Consider the following 16,461-nt stretch of genomic DNA (forward strand, 5'->3'; position numbering starts at 1 on the left):
TACAGTAAACCTGAAGTATAGCATCGGAATGTATAACTAGTGTCACAGGAATCGTTCAAAACATACACATTAGGAAGAGTCAGTCTTCTTCTACTTGAGTCGGCATTGAGTCTTTTGTATTTATTTCCGAAGCGATTTCTGTGTTTCATCGTCAATATGAAGGTCAGAGCGATACAGTAAACCTGAAGTGAAGCATCGGAATCCATAAGTAGTGCCTCAGGAATGGTTCAAAACATAGACAGTAGGAAGAGTCATTCTTCTTGTACTTAAGTCGGCACTGTGCCATTTCTATTTAATTCCGATGCAATTTCTGTGTTTCATCGTTAATAAGAAGGTCAAAGGGATACAGTAAACCTGAAGTGAAACATCGGAATCTATAACTAGTGTCATCGGAATGGTTCAAACATAGGTACGTACAAAGAGTCAGTCTTCTTGTGCTGAAGTCGGCATTGTGCCTTTTGTATTTAATTCCGAAGCAATTTCTGGGTTTCATCGTCAATAAGAAGGTCCAAGGGATACAGTAAACCTGAACTGAAGCATCGGAATGTATAACTAGTGTGACAGGTATGGTTCAAAACGTGGACAGTAGGATGAGTCAGTCTTCTTGTACTTGAGTCGGCATTGTGCCTTTTCTATTTAATTCCGATGCAATTTCTGTGTTTCATTGTCAATAAGAAGGTCCAAGGGATACAGTAAACCTGAAGTGAAGCATCGGAATGTATAACTCGTGTCACAGGAATGGTTCAAAACATAGACATTAGGAAGAGTCAGTCTTCTTGTACTTAAGTCGGCATTGTGCCTTTTGTATATAATTCCGATACAATTTCTGTGTTTCATCGTCAATAAGAACGTCCAAGGGATACAGTAAACCTGAAGTGAGGCATCGGAATATATGACTAGTGTCACAGGAATGGTTCAAAAAATAGTCAGTAAAAAGAGTCAGTCTTCTTGTACTTAAGTCGGCATTGTGCCTTTTCTATTTAATTCCGATGCAATTTCTGTATTTCATCGTCAATACGAACGTCCAAGGGATGCAATACATCCGAAGTGACGCATCGGAATCTATAACTAGTGTCACTGGAATGGCTCATGACATAGACAGTAAGAAGAGTCAGTCTTCTTGTACTTAAGTCGGCATTGTGCCTTTTCTATTTCATTCCAATGCAATTTCTGTGTTTCTTCGTCAATAAGAAGGTCAGAGGGATACAGTAAATCTGAAGTGAAGCATCGGAATGTATAAGTGGTATAACAGTAATGGTTCAAACATAGTCAGTAAGAAGAGTCAGTCGTCCTGTACTTAAGTCGGCATTGTGCCTTTCGTATTTAATTCCGATGGAATTTCGGTGCTTCATCGTCAATAAGAACGTCCCAGGGATACAGTAAACCTGAATCGTGGCATCGGAACAATGAATAGTGTCACCGGAATGGTTCAAAACACAGTCAGTAAAAAGGGTCAGTCTTCTTGTACTTAAGTCGGCACTGTGCCTTTTCTATTTAATTCCGATGCAATTTCTGTGTTTCATCGTTAATAAGAAGGTCCAAGGGATACAGTACACCTGAAGTGACGCATCGGAACCTATAACTAGTGTCACTGGAATGGTTCAAAACATAGAAATTTAGAAGAGTCAGTCTTCTTGTACTTAAGTCGGCATTGCGCCTTTTCTATTTAATTCCGATGCAATTTCTGTGTTTCATCGTCAATAAGAAGGTCAGAGGGATACAGTAAACCTGAAGAGAAGCATCGGAATCTATAAGTGGTATCACAGTAATGCTTCAAACATAGTCAGTAAGAAGAGTCAGTCGTCTTGTACTTAAGTCGGCATTGTGCCTTTTCTATTTAATTCCGACGCAATTTCTGTGTTTCATCATCAATAAGAAGGTCCGAGGAATACAGTAAACCTGAAGTGAAGCATCGGAATCCATAAGTAGTGCCACAGGAATGGTTCAAAGCATAGACAGTAGAAAGAGTCATTCTTCTTGTACTTAAGTCGGCATTGTGCCTTTTCTATTTAATTCCGATGCAATTTCTGTGTTTCATCGTCAATAAGAAGGTCGAAGGGATACAGTAAACCTGAAGTGAAACGTCGGAATCTATAACTAGTGTCACCGGAATGGTTCAAACATAGGTACGTACAAAGAGTCAGTCTTCTTGTACTGAAGTCGGCATTGTGCCTTTTGTATTTAATTCCGATGCAATTTCTGTGTTTCATCGTCAACAAGAAGGTCCAAGGGATACCGTAAACCTGAAGTGAAGCATCGGAATGTATAACTAGTGTGACAGGAATGGTTCAAAACATGGCCAGTGGGAAGAGTCAGTCTTTTTGTACTTGAGTCGGCATTGTGCCTTTTGTATTTAATTCCGATGCAATTTCTGTGTTTCATTGTCAATAAGAACGTCCAAGGGATACAGTAAACCTGAAGTGATTCATCGGAATATATGACTAGTGTCACAGGAATGGTTCAAAACATAGTCAGTAAAAAGAGTCAGTCTTCTTGTACTTAAGTCGGCATTGTGCCTTTTCTATTCTATTCCGATGCAATTTCTGTGTTTCATCGTCAATAAGAAGGTCCAAGGGGTGCAGTACACCTGAAGTGACGCATCGGAATGTATAACTAGTGTCACTGGAATGGTTCAAATCATAGACAGTAAGAAGAGTCAGTCTTCTTGTACTTAGGTCGGCATTGTGCCTTTTCTATTTAATTCCGATGCATATTCTGTGTTTCATCGTCAATAAGAAAGTCAGAGGGATACAGTAAAACTGAAGTTCAGCATCAGAATCTATAAGTGGTATCACAGTAATGGTTCAAACATAGTCAGTAAGAAGAGTCAGTCGTCTTGTACTTAAGTCGGGATTGTGCCTTTTCTATTTAATTTCGATGCAATTTCTGTGTTTCATCGTCAATAAGAAGGTCAGAGGAATACAGTAAACCTGAAGTATAGCATCAGAATGTATAACTAGTGTCACAGGAATCGTTCAAAACATAGACAGTAGGAGGAGTCACTCTTCTTCTACTTGAGTCGGCATTGAGCCTTTTGTATTTATTTCCGATGCAATTTCTGTTTTTCATCGTCAATTAGAAGGTCCCAGGGATACAGTAAACCTGAAGTGAAGCATCGGAATATATAACTCGTGTCAGAGGAATGGTTCAAAACATAGACAGTAGGAAGAGTCAGTCTTCGTGCCTTTTGTATATAATTCCGATACAATTTCTGTGTTTCATCGTCAATAAGAACGTCCAAGGGATACAGTAAACCTGAAGTGAGGCATCGGAATATATGACTAATGTCACAGGAATGGTTCAAAACATAGTCAGTAAAAAGAGTCAGTCTTCTTGTACTTAAGTCGGCATTGTGCCTTTTATATTTAATTCCGATGCAATTTCTGTATTTCATCGTCAATAACAAGGTCCAAGGGATGCAATACACCTGCAGTGACGCATCAGAATCTATAACTAGTGTCACTGGAATGGTTCATAACATAGACAGTAAGATGAGTCAGTCTTCTAGCACTTAAGTCGGCATTGTGCCTTTTCTATTTAATTCCGATGTAATTTCTGTGTTTCATCGTCAATAAGAAGGTCAGAGGGATACAGTATACATGAAGTGAAGCATCGGAATCTATAAGTGGTATAACAGTAATGGTTCAAACATAGTCAGTAAGAAGAGTCAGTCGTCCTGTACTTAAGTCGGCATTGTGCCTTTCGTATTTAATTCCGATGGAATTTCGGTGTTTCATCGTCAATAAGAAGGTCCAAGGGATACAGTAAACCTGAAGTGAAGCATCGGAATGTATAACTAGTGTGACAGGTATGGTTCAAAACATGGACATTAGGAAGAGTCAGTCTTCTTGTACTTAAGTCGGCATTGTGCATTTTGTATTTAATTCCGATGCAATTTCTGTGTTTCATTGTCAATAAAAGGGTCGAACGGATACAGTAAACGTGAAGTGAAGCATCGGAATGTATAACTAGTGTCACAGGAATGGTTCAAAGCATAGACAGTAGGAAGAGTCAGTCTTCTTGTACTTGAGTCGGTATTTTGCCTTTTGTATTTAATTCATATGCAATTTCTGTGTTTAATCGTCAATAAGAAGGTCCAAGGGATACAGTAAACCTGAAGTGAAGCATCGGAATATATAACTAGTGTCACAGAAATGGTTCAAAACATAGACAGTAGGAAGAGTCAGCCTTCTTGTACTTAAGTCGGCATTGTGCCTTTTGTATTTAATTCCGATGCACTTTCTGTGTTTCATCGTCAATAAGAACGTCCAAGGGATACAGTAAACCAGAAGTGTGGCATCGGAATCAATGAATAGTGTCAAAGGAATGGTTCAAAACATAGTCAGTAAAAAGAGTCAGTCTTCTTGTACTTAAGTCGGCATTGTGCCTTTTCTATTTAATTCCGATGCAATTTCTGTGTCTCATCGTCAATAAGAAGGTCAGCGGGATACAGTAAACCTTATGTGAAGCATCGGAATCTATAAGTGGTATCACAGTAATGGTTCAAACATAGTCAGTAAGAAGAGTCAGTCGTCTTGTGCTTAAGTCGGCATTGTGCCTTTTCTATTTAATTCCGATGCAATTTCTGTGTTTCATCGTCAATAAGAAGGTCAGAGGAATACAGTAAACCTGAAGTATAGCATCGGAATGTATAACTAGTGTCACAGGAATCGTTCTAAACATAGACAGTAGGAGGAGTCACTCTTCTTCTACTTGAGTCGGCATTGAGCCTTTTGTATTTATTTCCGATGCGATTTCTGTGTTTCATCGTCAATAAGAAGGTCAGAGGGATACAGTAAACCTGAAGTGAAGCATCGGAATCCATAAGTAGCGCCACAGGAATGGTTCAAAGCATAGACAGTAGGAAGAGTCATTCTTCTTGAACTTAAGTCGTCATTGTGCCTTTTCTATTTAATTCCGATGCAATTTCTGTGTTTCATCGTCAATAAGAAGGCCCAAGGGATACAGTAAACCTGAAGTGTAACATCGGAATCTATAACTAGTGTCACCGGAATGGTTCAAACATAGGTACGTACAAAGAGTCAGTCTTCTTGTACTGAAGTCGGCATTGTGATTTTTGTATTTAATTCCGATGCAATTTCTGTGTGTCATCGTCAATAAGAAGGTCCAAGGGATACAGTAAACCTGAAGTGAAGCATCGGAATGTATAACTAGTGTGACAGGTATGGTTCAAAACATGGACCGTAGGAAGAGTCAGTCTTCTTGTACTTGAGTCGGCCTTGTGCCTTTTGTATTTAATTCCAATGCAATTTCTGTGTTTCATCGTCAATAAGAACGTCCAAGGGATACAGTAAAACTGAAGTGAGGCATCGGAATATATGACTAGTGTCACAGGAATGGTTCAAAGCATAGTCAGTAAAAATCGTCAGTCTTCTTGTACTTAAGTCGGCATTGTGCCTTTTCTATTTAATTCCGATGCAATTTCTGTATTTCATCGTCAATAAGAAGGTCCAAGGGATGCAATACACCTGAAGTGACGCATCGGAATTTACAACTAGTGTCACTGGAATGGTTCATAACATAGACAGTAAGAAGAGTCAGTCTTCTTGTAGTTAAGTCGGCATTGTGCCTTTTCTATTTAATTCCGATGCAATTTCTGTGTTTCATCGTCAATAAGAAGGACAGAGGGATACAGTATACCTGAAGTGAAGCATGGGAATCTATAAGTGGTATAACTGTAATGGTTCAAACATAGTCAGTAAGAAGAGTCAGTCGTCCTGTACTTAAGTCGGCATTGTGCTTTTCGTATTTAATTCCGATGGAATTTCGGTGTTTCATCGTCAATACGAAGGTCCAAGGGATACGGTAAACCTGAAGTGAAGCATCGGATTGTATAACTAGTGTCACAGGAATGGTTCAAAGCATAGACAGTAGGATGAGTCAGTCTTCTTGTACTTAAGTCGGCATTGTGCCTTTTGTATTTAATTCCGATGCAATTTCTGTGGTTCATCGTCAATAAGAACGTCCAAGTGATACAGTAAACCTGAAGTTAGGCATCGGAATCTATGACTAGTGTCACAGGAATGGTTCAAATGATAGTCAGTAAGAAGAGTCAGTCTTGTTGTACTTATGTCGGCATTGTGCCTTTTCTATTTAATTCCGATGCAATTTCTGTGTTTCATCGTCAATAAGAAGGTCAGAGGGATACAGTAAACCTGAAGTGAAGCATCGGAATCTGTAAGTGGTATCACAGTAATAATTCTAACATAGTCAGTAAGAAGAGTCAGTCGTCTTGTACTTAAGTCGGCATTGTGCCTTTTCTATTTAATTCCGATGCAATTTCTGTGTTTCATCGTCAATAAGAAGGTCAGAGGAATACAGTAAACCTGAAGTATAGCATCGGAATGTATAACTAGTGTCACAGGAATCGTTCAAAACATAGACAGTAGGAGGAGTCACTCTTCTTCTACTTGAGTCGGCATTGAGCCTTTTGTATTTATTTCCGATGCGATTTCTGTGTTTCATCGTCAATAAGAAGGTCAGAGGGATACAGTAAACCTGAAGTGAAGCATCGGAATCCATACGTAGTGCCACAGGAATGGTTCAAAGCATAGACAGTAGGAGGAGTCATTCTTCTTGAACTTAAGACGGCATTGTGCCTTTTCTATTTAATTCCGATGCAATTTCTGTGTTTCATCGTCAATAAGAAGGTCCAAGGGATACAGTAAACGTGAAGTGAAGCATCGGAATGTATAACTAGTGTCACAGGAATGGTTCAAAACATAAACAGTAGGAAGAGTCAGTCTTCTTGTACTTTAGTCGGCATTGTGCCTTTTGTATTTGATTCCGATGCAATTTCTGTGTTTCATCGTCAATAAGAACGTAAAAGTGATACAGTAAACCTGAAGTGTGGCATCGGAATCTATTACTAGTGTCACTGGAATGGTTCAAAACCTAGACAGTAAGAAGAGTCAGTCTTCTTGTACTTAAGTCGGCATTGTGCCTTTCGTATTTAATTCCGATGAAATTTCGGTGTTTCCTCGTCACTAAGAAGGTCCAAGGGATACAGTAAACCTGAAGTGAAGCATCGGAATGTATAACTAGTGTGACAGGAAAGGTTCATGACATAGACAGTAAGAAGAGTCAGTCTTCTTGTACTTAAGTCGGCATTGTGCCTTTTCTATTTAATTCCGATGCGATTTCTGTGTTTCATCGCCATTAAGAAGGTCAGAGGGATACGGTAAACCTGAAGTGAAGCATCGGAATCAATAAGTGGTATCACAGTAATGGTTCAAACATAGTCAGTAAGAAGAGTCAGTCGTCTTGTACTTAAGTGGGCATTGTGCCTTTCGTATTTAATTCCGATGGAATTTCGGTGTTTCTTCGTCAATAAGAAGGTCCACGGTATACAGTAAAAATGAAGTGAAGCATCGGAATGTATAACTAGTGTCACAGGAATGGTTCATGACATAGACAGTAAGAAGAGTCAGTCTTCTTGTACTTAAGTCGGCATTGTGCCTTTTCTATTTAATTCCGATGCAGTTTCTGTGTTTCATCGTCAATAAGAAGGTCAGAGGGATACGGTAAACCTGAAGTGAAGCATCGGATTCTATAACTAGAGTCACCGAAATGGTTCAAAACATAGACAGTAAGAAGAGACAGACTTCTTGTACTTAAGTAGGCATTGTGCCTTTTGTTTTAATTCCGATGCAATTTCCGTGTTTCATCGTCAATAAGATGGTCAGAGGGATACTGTTAACCTGAAGTGAAGTATCGGAATCTATAACTAGTGTCACAGAGATGGTTCAAAACATAGACACTAAGAAGAGTCAGTCTTCTTTTACTTAGGTGGTCATTGTGCCTTTTGTATTTAATTCCGATGCAATTTCTGTGTTTCATCGTCAATAAGAAGGTCAGAGGGATACAGTAAACCTGAAGTGAAGCATCGGAAACTATAATCAGTGTCACAGAAATAGTTCAAAACATAGACAGTAAGGAGAGTCAGTCTTCTTGTACTTAAATCGGCATTGTGCCTTTTGTATTTAATTCCGATGCAATTTCTGTGTTTCATCGTCAATAAGAAGGTCCAAGGGATACAGTAAACCTGAAGTAAAGTATCGGAATGTATAACTAGTGTCACTGGAATGGTTCAAAACATAGACAGTATGAAGAGTCAGTCTTCTTGTACTTCAGTCGGCACTGAGCCTTTTCTGGTTAATTCCGATGCAACTTCTGTGTTTCATCGTCAATAAGAAGGTCAGAGGGATACAGTAAACCTGAAGTGAAGCATCGGAATCTATAAGTGGTATCACAGTAATGGTTCAAACATAGTCAGTAAGAAGAGTCAGTCGTCTTGTACTTAAGTCGGTATTGTGCCTTTCGTATTTAATTCCGATGGAATTTCGGTGTTTCATCGTCAATAGGAAGGTCCATGGGATACAGTAAACCTGAAGTGAAGCATCGGAATGTATAACTAGTGTGACAGGAATGGTTCAAAACATAGACAGTAGGAAGAGTCAGTCTTCTTGTACTTAAGTCGGCATTGTGCCTTCTCTTTTTAATTCCGATGCAATTTCTGTGTTTCATCGTCAATAAGAAGGTCAGAGGGATACAGTAAACCTGAATGAAGCATCGGAATCCATAAGTAGTGCCACAGGAATGGTTCAAATCATAGACAGTAGGAAGAGTCATTCTTCTTGTACTTAAGTCGGCATTGTGCCTTTTCTATTTAATTCCGATGCAATTTCTGTGTTTCATCGTCAATAAGAAGGTCCAAGGGATACAGTAAACCTGAAGTGAAACATCGGAATCTATAACTAGTGTCACCGGTATGGTTCAAACATAGGTACGTGCAAAGAGTCAGTCTTCTTGTACTGAAGTCGGCATTGTGCCTTTTGTATTTAATTCCGATGCAATTTCTGTGTTTCATCGTCAATAACAAGGTCCAAGGGATACAGTATACCTGAAGTGAAGCATCGGAATGTATAACTCGTGTCACAGGAATGGTTCAAACCATAGACAGTAGGAAGAGTCATTCTTCTTGTACTTAAATCTGCATTGTGCCTTTTCTATTTAATTCCGATGCAATTTCTGTGTTTCATCGTCAATAAGAAGGTCCAAGGGATGCAATACACCTGAAGTGACGCATCGGAATCTATAACTAGTGTCACTGGAATGGTTCATAACATAGACATTAAGAAGAGTCAGTCATCTTGTACTTAAGTCGGCATTGTGCCTTTTCTATTTAATTCCGATGCAATTTCTGTGTTTCATCGTCAATAAGAAGGTCAGAGGGATACAGTAAACGTGAAGTGAAGCATCGGAATCTATAAGTGGTATAACAGTAATGGTTCAAACATAGTCAGTAAGAAGAGTCAGTCGTCCTGTACTTAAGTCGTCATTGTGCCTTTCGAATTAATTCCGATGGAATTTCGGTGTTTCATCGTCAACAAGAAGGTCCAAGGGATACAGTAAACCTGAAGTGAGGCATCGGAATCTATGACTAGTGTCACAGGAATGGATAAAAACATAGACAGTAGGAAGAGTCAGTCTTCATGTACTTAAGTCGGCATTGTGCCTTTTGTATTTAATTCCGATGCAATTTCTGTGTTTCATCGTCAATAAGAACGTCCAAGTGATACAGTAAACCTGATGTGTGGCATCGGAATCTATTACTAGTGTCGCAGGAATGGTTCAAAGCATAGTCAGTAAAAAGAGTCAGTCTTCTTGTATTTAAGTCGGCATTGTGCCTTTTCTATTTAATCCCGATTCAATTTCTGTGTTTCATCGTCAATAAGAAGGTCCAAGGGATGCAGTACACCTGAACCGACGCATCGGAATCTATAACTAGTGTCACTGGAATGGTTCAAAACATAGACAGTAAGAAGAGTCAGTCTTCTTGTATTTAAGTCGGCATTGTGCCTTTTCTATTTAATTCCGATGCAATTTCTGTGTTTCATCGTCAATAAGAAGGTCAGAGGAATACAGTAAACCTGAAGTGAAGCATCGGAATCTATAAGTGGTATCACAGTAATGGTTCAAACATAGTCAGGAAGAAGAGTCAGTCGTCTTGTACTTAAGTCGGCATTGTGCCTTTCGTATTTAATTCCGATGGAATTTCGGTGTTTCATCGTCACTAAGAAGGTCCAAGGGATACAGTAAACCTGAAGTGAAGCATCGGAATGTATAACTAGTGTGACAGGAATGGTTCAAAACATAGACAGTAAGAAGAGTCAGTCTTCTTGTACTTAAGTCGGCATTGTGCCCTTTTTATTTAATTCCGATGCAATTTCTGTGATTCATCGTCAATAAGAAGGTCAGAGGGATACGGTAAACCTGAAGTGAAGCATCGGAATCTATAAGTGGTATCACAGTAATGGTTCAAACATAGTCAGTAAGAAGAGTCAGTCGTCTTGTACTTAAGTCGGCATTGTGCCTTTCGTATTTAATTCCGATGGAATTTCGATGTTTCATCGTCAATAAGAAGGTCCAAGGGAAACAGTAAACCTGAAGTGAAGCATCGGGATGTATAACTAGTGTGACAGGAATGGTTAAAAACATAGACAGCAGGAAGAGTCAGTCTTCTTGTACTTAAGTCGGCATTGTGCCTTTTGTATTTAATTCTGATGAAATTTCTGTTGTTCATAGTCAAAAAGAACGTCCAACGGATACAGTAAAGCTGAAGTGACGCATCGGAATCTATGACTAGTGTCAGAGGAATGGTTCAAAATATAGTCAGTATAAAGAGTCGGTCTTCTTGTACTTAAGTCGGCATTGTGCCTTTTCTATTTAATTCCGATGCAATTTCTGTGTTTCATCGTCAATAAGATGGTCCAAGGTATGCAGTACACCTGAAGTGACGCATCGGAATCTATAACTAGTGTCTTTGGAATGGTTCAAAACATAGACAGTAAGAAGAGTCAGTCTTCTTGTACTTCAGTCGGTATTGTGGCTTTTCTAGTTAATTCCGATGCAATATCTGTGTTTCATCATCAATAAGAAGGTCAGAGGGATACAGTAATCCTGAAGTGAAGCATCGGAATCTATAACTAGTGTCACAGGAATGGTTCAAAATACAGTCAGTAAGAAGACTCAGTCTTCTTGTACTTATTTCGGCATTGTGCCTTTTTATTTAATTCCGATGCAATTTCTGTATTTCATCGTCAATATGAAAGTCCAAGGGATACAGTAAACCTGAAGTAAAGCATCGGAATGTATAACTGGTGTCACAGGAATGGTTCAAAACATAGTCAGTAGGAAGAGTCACTCTTCTTGTACTTACGTCGGCATTGTGCCTTTTGTATTTAATTCCGATGCAATATGTGTGTTTCATCGTCAATAATAGGTCCAAGGGATACAGTTAACCTGAAGTGAAGCATCGGAATGTATAACTAGAGTCACGGGAATGGTTCAAAGCATGACAGTAGGAAGAGTCAGTCTTCTTGTACTTAAGTCAGCATTGTGCCTTTTGTATTTAATTCCGATGCAATTTCTGTGTTTCATCGTCAATAAGAAGGTCCAAGGGATACAGTAAACCTGAAGTGAAGCATCGGAATGTATAACTAGTGTCACAGGAATGGTTCAAAACATAGTTAGTAAGAAGAGTCAGTCTTCTTGTACTTAAGTCGGCATTGTGCCTTTTCTATGTAATTCCGATGCAATTTCTGTGTTTCGTCGTCAATAATAGGTCCAAGGGATACAGTAAACCTGTAGTGAAGCATCGGAATGTATAACTAGAGTCACAGGAATGGTTCAAAACATAGACAGTAGGAGGAGTCAGTCTTCTTGTACTTAAGTCGGCATTGTGCCTTTTGTATTTAATTCCGAAGCAATTTCTGTGTTTCATCGTCAATATGAAGGACCAAGGGTTACTGTAAACCTGAAGTGAAGCATCGGAATGTATAACTAGAGTCACAGGAATGGTTCATGACATAGACAGTAAGAAGAGTCAGTCTTCTTGTACTTAAGTCGGCATTGTGCCTTTTCTATTTAATTCTGATGCAATTTCTGTGTTTCATCGTCAATACGAAGCTCCAAGGGATACAGTAAACCTGAAGTAAAGCATCGGAATGTATAATTAGTGTTACAGGAATGGTTCAAAACATAGTCAGTAAAATGAGTCAGTCTTCTTGTACTTAAGTCGGCATTGTGCCTTTTCTATTTAATTCCGATGCAATTTCTGTCTTTCATCGTCAATAAGATAGTCTAAGGGATGCAGTACACCTGAAGTGAAGCATCGGAATCTATAAGTGGTATCACAGAAATGGTTCAAACATAGTCAGTAATAAGAATCAGTCGTCTTGTACTTAAGTCGGCATTGTGCCTTTCGTATTTAATTCCGATGGAATTTCGGTGTTTCATCGTCAATAACAAGGTCCAAGGGATACAGAAAACCTGAAGTGAAGCATCGGAATGTATAACTTGTGTGACAGGTATGGTTCAAAACATAGAGAGTAGAAAGAGTCATTCTTCTTGTACTTAAGTCGGCATTGTGCCTTTTCTATTTAATTCCGATGCAATTTCTGTGTTTCATCGTCAATTAGAGGGTCCAAGGGATACAGTAAACCTGAAGTGAAACATCGGAACCTATAACTAGTGTCACCGGAATGGTTCAAACATAGGTACGTACAAAGAGTCAGTCTTCTTGTACTGAAGTCGGCATTGTGCCTTTTGTATTTAATTCCGATGCAATTTCTGTGTTTCGTCGTCAATAAGAAGGTCCAAGGGATACAGTAAACCTGAAGTGAAGCATCGGAATGTATAACTAGTGTGTCAGGTATGGTTCAAAACATGGACAGTAGTAAGAGTCAGTCTTCTTGTACTTGAGTCGTCATTGTGCCTTTTGTATATAATTCCGAAGCAATTTCTGTGTTTCATCGTCAATAAGAAGATCCAAGGGATACTGTAAACCTGAAGTGAAGCATCGGAATGTATAACTCGTGTCACAGGAATGGTTCAAAACATAGACAGTAGGAGGAGTCAGTCTTCTTGTACTTAAGTCGGCATTGTGCCTTTCCTATTTAATTCCGACGCAATTTCTGTGTTTCATCGTCAATAAGAAGGTCCAAGGGATGCAATACTCCTGAAGTGACGCATCGGAAACTATAACTACTGTCACTGGAATGGTTCATAACATAGACAGTAAGAAGAGTCAGTCTTCTTGTACTTAAGTCGGCATTGTGCCTTTTGTATTTAATTCTGGTGCAATTTCTGTGTTTCATCGTCAATAAGAAGGTCAGAGGGATACAGTAAACCTGAAGTGAAGCATCGGAATCTATAAGTGGTATAACGGTAATGGTTCAAACATGGTCAGTAAGAAGAGTCAGTCGTCCTGTACTTAAGTCGTCATTGTGCCTTTCGTATTTAATTCCGATGGAATTTCGGTGTTTCATCGTCAATAAGAAGGTCCAAGGGATACAGTAAACCTGAAGTGAAGCATCGGATTGTATAACTAGTGTCACAGGAATGGTTCAAAACATAGACAGTAGGATGAGTCAGTCTTCTTGTACTTAAGTCGGCATTGTGCCTTTTGTATTTAATTCCGATGCAATTTCTGGGGTTCATCGTCAATAAGAACGTCCAAGTGATACAGTAAACCTGAAGTGAGGCATCGGAATCTATGACTAGTGTCACAGGAATGGTTCAAAACATAGTCAGTAAAAAGAGTCAGTCTTCTTGTACTTAAGTCAGCATTGTGCCTTTTCTATTTAATTCCGATACTATTTCTGTGTTTCATCGTCAATAAGAAGGTCCAAGGGATACAGTAAACCTGAAGTGAAGCATCGGAATGTATAACTAGTGTGACAGGAATGGTTCAAAACATAGACAGTTAGAAGGGTCAGTCTTCTTGTACTTAAGTCGGCATTGTGCCTTTTCTATTTAATTCCGATGCGATTTCTGTGTTTCATCGCCAATAAGAAGGTCAGAGGGATACGGTAAACCTGAAGTGAAGCATCGGAATCAATAAGTGGTATCACAGAAATAGTTCAAAACATAGTCAGTAAGAAGAGTCAGTCGTCTTGTACTTAAGTCGGCATTGTGCCTCTCGTATTTAATTCCGATGGAATTCCGGTGTTTCTTCGTCAATAAGAAGGTCCACGGGATACAGTAAAAATGAAGTGAAGCATCGGAATGTATAACTAGTGTCACAGGAATGGTTCATGACATAGACAGTAAGAAGAGTCAGTCTTCTTGTACTTAAGTCGGCATTGTGCCTTTTCTATTTAATTCCGATGCAGTTTCTGTGTTTCATCGTCAATAAGAAGGTCAGAGGGATACAGCAAACCTGAAGTGAAGCATCGGAAACTATAACTAGTGTCACAGAAATAGTTCAAAACATAGACAGTAAGGAGAGTCAGTCTTCTTGTACTTAAATCGGCATTGTGCCTTTTGTATTTAATTCCGATGCAATATCTGTGTTTCATCATCACTAAGAAGGTCAGAGGGATACAGTAAATCTGAAGTGAAGAATCGGAATGTATAACTAGTGTCACAGGAATGGTTCAAAATATAGACAGTAGGAAGAGTCAGTCTTCTTGTACTTAAGTCGGCATTGTGCCTTTTGTATTTAATTCCGATGCAATATCTGTGTTTCATCATCACAAAGAAGGTCAGAGGCATACAGTAATCCTGAAGTGAAGCATCGGAATCTATAACTAGTGTCACAGGAATGGTTCAAAACATAGTCAGTAAAAAGACTCAGTCTTCTTGTACTTATTTCGGCCATCTGCCTTTTTATTCAATTCTGTTGCAATTTCTGTATTTCATCGTCGATATGAAAGTCCAAGTGTAACAGTAAACCTGAAGTGAAGCATCGAAATGTATAACTAGTGTCACAGGATTGGTTCAAAACATAGTCAGTAGGGAGAGTCACTCTTCTTGTACTTACGTCGGCATTGTGCCTTTTGTATTTAATTCCGATGCAATATGTGTGTTTCATCGTCAATAATAGGTCCAAGGGATACAGTAAACCTGAAGTGAAGCATCGGAATGTATAACTAGAGTCACGGGAATGGTTCAAAGCATGACAGTAGGAAGAGTCAGTCTTCTTGTACTTAAGTCAGCATTGTGCCTTTTGTATTTAATTCCGATGCAATTTCTGTGTTTCATCGTCAATAAGAAGGTCCAAGGGATACAGTAAACCTGAAGTGAAGCATCGGAATGTATAACTAGTGCCACAGGAATGGTTCAAAACATAGTCAGTAGGAAGAGTCAGTCTTCTTGTACTTGCGTTGGCATTGTGACTTTTGTATTTAATTCCGAATCAATATGTGTGTTTCATCGTCAATAATAGGTCCAAGCGATACTGTGAACCTGAAGTGAAGCATCGGAATGTATAACTAGAGTCACAGGAATGCTTCAAAACATGACAGTAGGAAGAGTCAGTCTTCTTGTACTTAAGTCGGCATTGTGCCTTTTGATATTTATTCCGATGCAATTTCTGTGCTTCATCGTCAATAATAGGTCCAACGGATAAAGTAAACCTGTAGTGAAGCATCGGAATGTATAACTAGAGTCACAGGAATGGTTCAAAACATAGACAGTAGGAAGAGTCAGTCTTCTTGTACTTATGTCGGCATTGTGCCGTTTGTATTTAATTCCGACGTAATTTCTGTGTTTCATCGTCAATAGGAAAGTGCAAGGGATACTGTAAACCTGAAGTGAAGCATCGGAATGTATAACTAGAGTCACAGGAATGGTTCAAAACATAGACAGTAGGAAGAGTCAGTCTTCTTGTACTTATGTCGGCATTGTGCTTTTTGTATTTAATTCCGATGCAATTTCTGTGTTTCATTGTCAATAAGAAGGTCCAAGGGATACAGTAAACCTGAAGTGAAGCATCGGAATGTATAACTAGTGTCACAGGAATGGTTCAAAACATAGACAGTAAGAAGAGTCAGACTTCTTGTACTTCAGTCGGCATTGTGCCTTTTGTTTTTAATTCCTATGCAATTTCCGTGTTTCATCGTCAATAAGATGGTCAGAGGGATACTGTTAACCTGAATTGAAGCATCGGAATCTATAACTAGTGTCACAGAAATGGTTCAAAACATAGACACTAAGAAGAGTCAGTCTTCTTTTACTTAGGTGGTCATTGTGCCTTTTGTATTTAATTCCGATGCAATTTCTGTGTCTCATCGTCAATAAGAAGGTCAGAGGGATACAGTAAACCTGAAGTGAAGCATCGGAATCTATAACTAGTGTCACAGAAATTGTTCAAAACATAGACAGTATGAAGAGTCAGTCTTCTTGTACTTCAGTCGGCATTGTGCCTTATCTAGTTAATTCCGATGCAACTTCTGTGTTTCATCGTCAATAAGAAGGTCAGAGGGATACAGTAAACCTGAAGTGAAGCATCGGAATGTATAACTAGTGTCACAGGAATGGGTCAAAACATAGACAGTAGGAAGAGTCAGTCTTCTTGTACTTCAGTCGGCATTGTGCCTTTTCTATTTAATTCCGATCCAATATCTGTGTTTCATCATCAATAAGAAGGTCAGA

The sequence above is a fragment of the Schistocerca piceifrons genome, chromosome 4 (genome assembly GCF_021461385.2).
Source record: "Schistocerca piceifrons isolate TAMUIC-IGC-003096 chromosome 4, iqSchPice1.1, whole genome shotgun sequence".
NCBI lineage: Eukaryota > Metazoa > Arthropoda > Insecta > Orthoptera > Acrididae > Schistocerca > Schistocerca piceifrons.